General features: G+C 44.8%; 1 protein-coding gene across 1 annotated transcript in view; it reads right to left on the reverse strand.

Annotated features, from left to right (window-relative positions):
* The window catches only part of LOC125757165 (uncharacterized), a 71,527-nt gene extending 66,273 nt beyond the window's left edge, over nt 1–5,254 (reverse strand). Inside the window, exon 1 of the mRNA XM_049412438.1 lies at nt 4,868–5,254. The gene's annotated coding sequence lies outside the window, so the exon portion shown is untranslated. The remainder of the gene's footprint in view (nt 1–4,867) is intronic.
* Nucleotides 5,255–8,718: the final 3,464 nt, after the last annotated feature.

Below are 8,718 nucleotides of genomic sequence, written 5' to 3' on the forward strand. Positions count from 1 at the left end.
ATTACCCTAACTTGCTCGCCAGACCCTGGGCATAAAAATGGCAGTCTATGGGCTGTCTTTCGTCTTGTCGGAAGGTCACAAAAGGAGATCTCTAGCCTGTTTTTTATAACATGAATGTGCTAAGCCACAGGAACTGCAAGGCACATTAAACGTATTTTTTGTTTAATGTGGCAATAAGGACTATAATTTCGCCCCGTGAACAATTTTTACAGCACCCACGTCACGAACTTATCAATGTGAGAGCCTGAACTAGAACGTGTCAAACTTATTCGTCACTGACCAAATCGACACCTTCGAAGCGTTCTGGAATGACGTTGAGAATGCATGTGGTCAGCATTTTAATTCTCTTATGAGTACGCGTTAAAATGCAGCAAAACACTGCCGTCAACACTTTGTTGACCTAGTTAACTTTACGCCATTTACAGTAATAACGCGTCTCGTGTCAACAGTTCCAGGTCACCGGCTTTGAAAGCTGCGTAGGTTGCAGGTATGAAATGGGAAAACTTTATTTAGGTCCTTCGGGGCGTGAACTTGTACGTAGAGGGCCGCTCCCACGTAGGGACAAATACGTAGGTCTAGCCTCTCCGCCACGCCTCAGCCCCGTTGGTTACAGGAGCCTTGGAAGAATTTAGCATTACAAGCATAGAATCAGCCGAGAAAATTCGGCATTCCTACATACACATAACAAGGATTTCAAGAAAAAGTGGCCATTATTCTCAAAAACGTCTTACGCTAAAAATTTTCGTGAGAGAATATTTCAGCCAATCACGATGCGGGACATATCATTAGCGAAGGAGGCTGACCAGTGGGAGAATAGGAATACCCTTACAAAAGAGAAGTTTTGGGAATTTGGCCCAGTATGCTCAGAGCTAATTCGCCTGTTGTCTTTTCCCGTTCTGTATACCCTATAACCAACGTCAATGTACAAAAAGAGATATGATGTGAAGGTAAACTGGAGATTTAGTGACAGCGCAAGAACGCCGGAGGGAACAGAAGAAAGAATAGAGCGTTATTTTGTTCATCTAGAGCACCATGCTGGGCTCATAGGTAATTTCGTCATCGAACTTTCATTATTAATCTCGCCGATTTATTTTGCAGTTATGTACAACAATGTTACTTTCGAAATATATCTCTGCATTACGGCGCCCCGTTCTCTGTTCCGTCAGGCCACTTGGCTTCGGATGACCACCTGCGCCTGACATACATCTCTTTTCTGGACCGGATAACCTCTGGCTCGGATGACCAGCTATGTCTGGTCATCCGGGCCAGAAAAGAGATGTCTGCCAGGGATCTCCTGGACGTACAGGGGTCCAACCACACTTATATAGATTGTTTTAAATAAAGTTCTCTCATTCATTCCTTCCTTCCTCTTCTGTACCCTCTGGTGTTCTTGCGCTGACGCTAAATGTAAACATGTTTAACCAACCCGCCCAGTCCACAACTCCACTATATGAAGACAAATTTTCGAAAAAGCCTGGCCAAGAAAATTTACAGAGTTAGCACAACTATACTGTAGTAATTGAAAGACGTTGACGTTCAGTTAGAAAGCATCCAGTAGTACGCGCATAGCCACATGCGAGGACCACTTTCGCGTGAAATTCGCAAGCCCGTTCCCTCGTGCACAGGCCTTTAATTGTAAGCACCGATTAGCTTAAAGCGCTTGGACGCGAAGGTCACGTTTTTTTGTTATTTTTTTGTAACTTGGACCTAACCAACTGACTGTCGACAGTTTCAAACGCCGCCCAAGATCTCCGTACAAATGGTTAATCAGCATAGCTGAAACGTGCGGTCTCGGTGTTAATCACTGGGTTAATCCCGATGGTTCATTAAAGTATTTCTGAGTAATTAAAGCCTGTCTCAATTATTGGTTACGTCTATCCAGGAATCCTGCTCGGTGTTTGTCGCCCGTATGTTCCCTCCTTTGTTTCAGTCGACCAGTCTTGAGTAGTGGGGTTTGCCAAACTTCTACGGCACATTCGCGCTAGGAGTTTTCGGCTGTTGGAGCTCTGGACTGAGAGCCCCACCCGACAGTTCTCAATACTTCTAATAAAAGTTTTTCTCTCTCTCTCTCTCGCGCACATAGGACGAATTTCTGTTTCGCCTAGCCATATAGTTTCGCTGTAATAGGCGAGCTCTGCAGTCAGCAAATGCTAACCGTTTCTTATTTCTGTACATATAAGATTTAACAAGGAAAATGCACTGTTACAAAGGGTAACGTGACTGCATACGGTTGTTACATCATTCATAGTTTAACAGCCGCCTGTTTAAGCCGTCATTACACATTGGTTGTAGTTTGATAATTATTGTTGTTACGACTGAATTATCCTGACCCGGAGAGCGTATGAGGCAGTGTGAAAAATTTATCTTTATGGGTATCTATCTATCTATCTATCTATCTATCTATCTATCTATCTATCTATCTATCTATCTATCTATCTATCTATCTATCTATCTATCTATCTATCTATCTATCTATCTATCTATCTATCTATCTATCTATCTATCTATCTATCTATCTATCTATCTATCTATCTATCTATCTATCTATCTATCTATCTATCTATCTATCTATCTATCTATCTATCTATCTATCTATCTATCTATCTATCTATCTATCTATCTATCTATCTATCTATCTATCTATCTATCTATCTATCTATCTATCTATCTAGCCGCCTACGACTTTGTGCTCTCCTGGCCGTTTCGTTTTTATTCTTTGCTTCCATCGTGATTTCTCGCTGATCGACAACGCCGCCGACGCCGGCACCAGATTTTCTCGGACACGGAACTCTTTCACGCTGTCACGTTAAGATTTCCAAAGCGTGGATTGAATTGAACACAACTTCATTAGGTCCTGGTACTTGGGTATGTACCAGGCGTGACTTTCTTTATTGTGAGGTATTAAAAAAAAATAAAACCTCGACTGGTGGAAAGGGTTCATGACGTACGCGACAGGCAAGTGACAATATACTTGTCGTGACCGTGTTCGTCATACGCTCATGCTCTCCACATACCAAGAGACGACCAGGAGAGCGCCAATACGTAGGCGGCGTGATAGATAGATAGATAGATAGATAGATAGATAGATAGATAGATAGATAGATAGATAGATAGATAGATAGATAGATAGATAGATAGATAGATAGATAGATAGATAGATAGATAGATAGATAGATAGATAGATAGATAGATAGATAGATAGATAGATAGATAGATAGATAGATAGATAGATAGATAGATAGATAGATAGATAGATACTGTCAAAGTAAATTTGGTTCGCTGAGAAATGCTTCGAATTTAAAATATGGATAAGGTGAACAAAGGCTAATCTAAGAAAATAGAGAAAGAGACGATACACGTTTTTTTTTTATTTCGTCATTTTTCTCATTTCCCTTTGCTTATGCACCTATAGGAATGACTGCAATTTCGTGTTGCCCACGGTGATGCTTTAGCGGCCATTGTACGCATTCCAATGCTGAGCAAAAGGGCACGGGTTTGATTCCCGGCCAAGGCTAGATCAACCTGCCACCAACAACGTCCCTCTCTTCCTCCTTAATTCCTGGCCTCTGCGATAGTATTTACACCGGAGCTAAATAGAAAACACGGCACGAGACTTACGGGCTTGTTCAAGAACTTCAGGGTGGTCAAAATTAATCCGGATAATCTCATAATCATGCCATGGTGTTGGCAAGTTAAACCCCCAATTTATTATTTTAATGTCGTGTTACAATTCAGGAAGCGATGACAAGAGTTCCTTTTCTTTTTTCGTTCTTTGGCTACTAGAGTTGATAATATCGGAGCGTAACTATGGCAACAAACAACGTATATGAAGCATGTGATTCAGAGCACAGCAATTCTGTGAAGGCGGTTCTTGCCTTCGGGTACACTGAGAATCTGGACCCTCAAAAGTAACAGTTCGCTGCACTCATAGCTGACGATACAGTCCTGCGGTACCCTTCCTCGCCAAATAGCGGGGTGCTGTATGTTATTTATATCTTAGGATAGATAGATAACAATTTTTAATGATTACCCTGGAGGTGCTAGCCTGGTTCATGGTTTGGCTTGTTACTCCAGGTGTCGGGCGATGACTATGGTATATACAATGATCACATACATCTTAAGGAATCCTAGACAATCCTCTGGAGAAATTGGCAAAGTTACTTCATCGTGTAGCTCGGTGCGCCATAATTTGTTTGCAAACCAGTCCGTTTACGACTCCGTGGACATTTATGCAACAGAGGAAGTCGTTATTTAGAATTAAGCAGATTTGGCAGCCCGACGAATCCCAACGCTTAGATCTCGAAGAAAAATCCCGAAAAAACAGTTCCACACGTCGCACAACCACTGGCTATCAAAGTTGAATTTTTGCGCAGTCTTCGAAAATCTACGGGCCGTTTTCTCACGATGTTCTAGTCACACGCCGTAGAATCGCACGTCTTAACGTCTTACATAAATTTTACCATTGTTTGCCTTTAGATAGCCCATACACCAGAAGAGGCCACCGCATTGCCCGCAACAGTCACTCTAACTTCGTATATCCCCTCAAGCCCATACCGTTGCCTTTCATCAATCGCTTTGCCAGCGCATAGCACGAAACTGGAATAATCTTCCCACCGAAGTTGCCACTCTATCATCGACCCACAAGCGTTCAAGCGGCTCATCGAAACCACCCTGTCATAACTTATATTACATTGCTTGCCTTTCATAATGAACTCCCTCGTGCAATGCGTCAACAAGAGACGCTGGAGATAATAAAATGAATTAATGAAAAAGCAGTGAAAGTTCGCCTGCTTAACTCATTTAATTTATGGAAAACCTAAAATAAAAGCGAGAATGATATATCTGAAAAAAGCAGAGCACAGATTACCTGTGCAAGATATGTCGACTTCTTTGTCAGACGCTGTTGGGACGCGTTGCAAATCCTCGGGGGAGTCAGCAGACCTTCGGAGAAACCCCAGCAGTCCCACTAACTTTCGCTCGCTCGGATCACAGTTCCGCGCTGAATGCGCTCTCACCACTCGCTTCGGCGGCCGTCGGGCTTTTTGAGCGAACACGCTTAGCCTCGGCCAACCCCCCTCTTCGCTGGACCGCCGATCCTGACGTCACGTCACGAGCTCGTGCAGAAGAGCGCGCTACAGGCTGGGAGCCGGCTGTGACGTCACTTAGGGCGAGTGAGCCGTCGCTGCCGCTGGACAACAAAACGCAACGCGACTCACTACTCTTCGGGACGGACCCGGCGGATATAATAAACGAACTTCGCGGCCGGATACCTACGCGACTGAGTGAAGGAGCTCCCCATTCCCCCCTTTTTTTCTTCCCTCACCAGTGTTCCCTTTTCGGTTCTTTCCCGCGCTCCCCATCGGCTCTCCCTATTTTGTTGTTGCCTCTCCTTTCTCTCTCCCGCATTTTTACTTCTTTCTCCTTTCCATCTGCGCGCGACTCTCTGCGCTACCAGCCAATCGGAGGAGTGCGCGGAATACGGTCTTCCCTGAGGAGGTGGGGTCGGGAAAAACCGAGCCGCCGCGGTGTACGGAGGAGCGAGGGTAAATGCGTGGGAGTGAGGGAGATTTCGGCGGGTTTCACGCTAAGGGTGAAGAGGACTCAAAGGGGGAAACGACGAGCCCGTGCCTGATTCCGGTGTTTTGACGCTTCCCGATGTTCCTAATCGGAAGGAGGAAGGCCAACCGTTCGGGAGAGGCAGAGAAGTGATGGGGCGATGCTCTTACGATGACGGTGTGACGCCCTTCGATTCTCAGAAAAGCCGTTACACGCTGGATTAGCGTGTAACGTTGGACGATGACGCGTTCGAGCGTTTAGGGATATTGGAATATTCGCCGAAGAAGCTGTCCTCTCTTCTTTGCTTGGTCAACGATTTTGTTTAGTTTTGATAATAGATCAAACTAAAATAGCTGTCCATGAATACGGGGTAAATGTCGTTATTCTGGTCTGACGCAGAAATTTTGTGCAATAATCAGACATAATTCGCGTAAAAAGTTTCTAAACTTACGTCTCGAGAATCGTTTTTGCTAAAGCTACTTGACTGTCTTTTTTGAAAACGTTTTCTATGTAAACGTTTTTTTTTTACCCTTTAGCACAGCACTGTGGTTAAACACAGCACTAGAAATACGTCGCGTATGGAGAACAAAGCAGTGTTACGGGATCGTCAGCTTCTATTCGGACTTTTAAAATTTATTTTCTGTTTGCTTTCTTTCTTTGACAAGAGCTAGCCTGCATCACGTTTTATGGTGCCAGTGTCTTATCTAATCATGTCAAGAAATAAAAAAGCAAAACCTTCAGTGGCGAATCATTTTCCGCCACATATATTCTCTTGTATCGTCTGAATCACTCACGGAAATCTTGGGGCCAAAGAAGAAAGAGCTAGTTAAATGTACCTGCCAGATCTATCGGAAAAGAATTGCATACTTTTCGTATAAATATCTGATACCCGACAGCGCGTTCTGTCTGCCAGAATTAGTCTTAGTTTGGCGTATTCTTACCATGGTCGCTTGCGGTACGTCTGCGTTTGTTCGTTGCTCATGAGTCCCGTAGATACACACATCTCTGGACAGCAAGTGGGTGTCAGGTTGGTTGGTTGATTGGTTTAGGCGTTTTCATTTGGATGGCTGTTAGCCTGTCAATCTGCATATTTCACTGTTCCGGAATCTTTCGCGAAGTATCGCGTAGATAAGTTGTCAGTAGCTTGCGTGAATCGCGTACGATTCAGCTTCGGGCTTGAATCAGCCAGTATACGCATCGGCTCTTCAGACTGCATAAGCAAGTTACGCTATGTCTAGCGGTAGACTTCAAATATTTGAGGAGTACGCCCATAGGCGTGCACAGAGTTCCCCTTGAGGGGGGCCGAAGGTTCGTCGCAGCGCCCCCCTCCCCCATTATGTCAATGCATGGCGCTGACATACCGTCCCCCTCCCCCCGATTCGCAGCGCCCCCCTCCCTATTATGTCAATGTTTGGGGCTGACTTTGCGCCCTCCCCCCTCTTAGGTGAATAGGGGGGGGGGGCGCCCCCCCCCCTGCCCCCGCTTCCCCCAGTGCGCACACCTATGAGTACGCCTAAGAAAAATGAACTCACGTTTTTCTTACGCCACCGCCATGCAGTAAGATATTCCGTTCGAGTCAACGTAAGAAAAAAGCCATTCTCATGCTACGAGCAATTTCTTCGACGTCGTATTACAACCCTTCTTTTTTGCAAGGCAATGAAACAGAGCGGCCTGTTTTTCTTTTTCTTTTTTTTTGCGCGCTATAAAGGAAACGTCTCAACACTTTCTATATCTGGCGGTCTGCGTCAGGCAAGAAGCCATTTCCCACATGTGCACCAGCGATTCGTCTAGCAATGCTCCGTTCATATTTAGTCGCGCACAGACGAGCATACATTTGTTTGCGCTGTACTGCACCGCCTGTGTGAGCCACATCAAAATCGCTTGTTGAATAAGTAAAGCCTTTATCCGAGCTGTTCACACTGTTCCTGTTCCTGCACAACATATCAAACGACGCCATGCGCATACGCGTGGCGCGGTGCGGTGAGCCCAGTGTATCTCCCGTGCAGCTTGAGCTAGCCATGAGCGTCTTACGCTCTACTTAATATAGTCCCTCCCTCTCTCTCTTTCTCTTGCTTGCGGTAGACCGAACGCTATAGACAGCATTTTGGGGCATCAGAACAAACGCCTAGAAGTGTTTTGAGCACTGTAGAAATGGAGTAAAAATGCTGTACGTACACTCTAAAAAAAAGGGTGTTCTTTGAATTTTTTTTACTAAGTATATAACTCTCACATATATAACTCGCTTTAAGGAAACGCGTTAACTCTCTTTTAATGAGTTGTGCGTCCCACGTCTCTCCGAAAGAGAACGTGTCTCCGTTAAGAGAGTTGTTTATGCGAGAGTTACATAGGTGGCGAAAAAAAAAAGATTCAAAGGACTCTTTTCATTTAACAGCGAAGCTGTTTAGCAAGTCGTTCCTTGTGCGACGAACCAAAAACTATCATCATCATAAACGGGTATGTGCCACACAAATTGAGTGAATCTCACTACTCACCACCGGTCCACTAAAATGAAGAAGGCAACAGTTAGCCCAGAAACAAATGGCTGCGAAGCAACGGCGGGTAGCCGAAGACCACAAGTACGTACAACGAGAGAATACTAGGTAATACCGGGAAAGGAAATGGCGGCTGCGTGAATAGCCCGAAGCGATGGAAGGCTTAGGCCAACGACGACGTGGCCGTAGATCTACGAGAGGTGCGAACGCTTGCTTTCAGCGCGAGTTTCTGTCTCTAGAGTTCGGACATCCGTGTCGTGCATGTGACTCTCTGTGGTTTAACTCGAACCTCTCTGCGCTGAGAATCAACGTATAAACAAGCTAGCATCACCTAGCTAAAGCCTAGCAACAACCTAGAAGCAACCAGATTAGTCTTCAGTATCGTCCAGTTTCGCTGGTTCAAAGCCTGAGCGGTTTACTGCAAGCATTGCCATTAAAAATTTTTTTTTTTGTAGGGTGTACAGTTTACGCAGCCCGAAAAACTAGTCTGCACGCTAGAGAGCGATAGCAAATGATGAGAGCGTGTGGTATGGCCGTCGCTCTTATTAGAAGGAGACAGAAGCCAAGCAGAATATTCAGATACAATGTACATGTTAATAACAGAAGCTTACGTGGAGTTCTTTACTGAAAACGCTATACAAGAGAATGCAATGCGTTGAACCCTATTTAT

This window comes from Rhipicephalus sanguineus, chromosome 2, assembly GCF_013339695.2.
Source record: "Rhipicephalus sanguineus isolate Rsan-2018 chromosome 2, BIME_Rsan_1.4, whole genome shotgun sequence".
Lineage (NCBI taxonomy): Eukaryota > Metazoa > Arthropoda > Arachnida > Ixodida > Ixodidae > Rhipicephalus > Rhipicephalus sanguineus.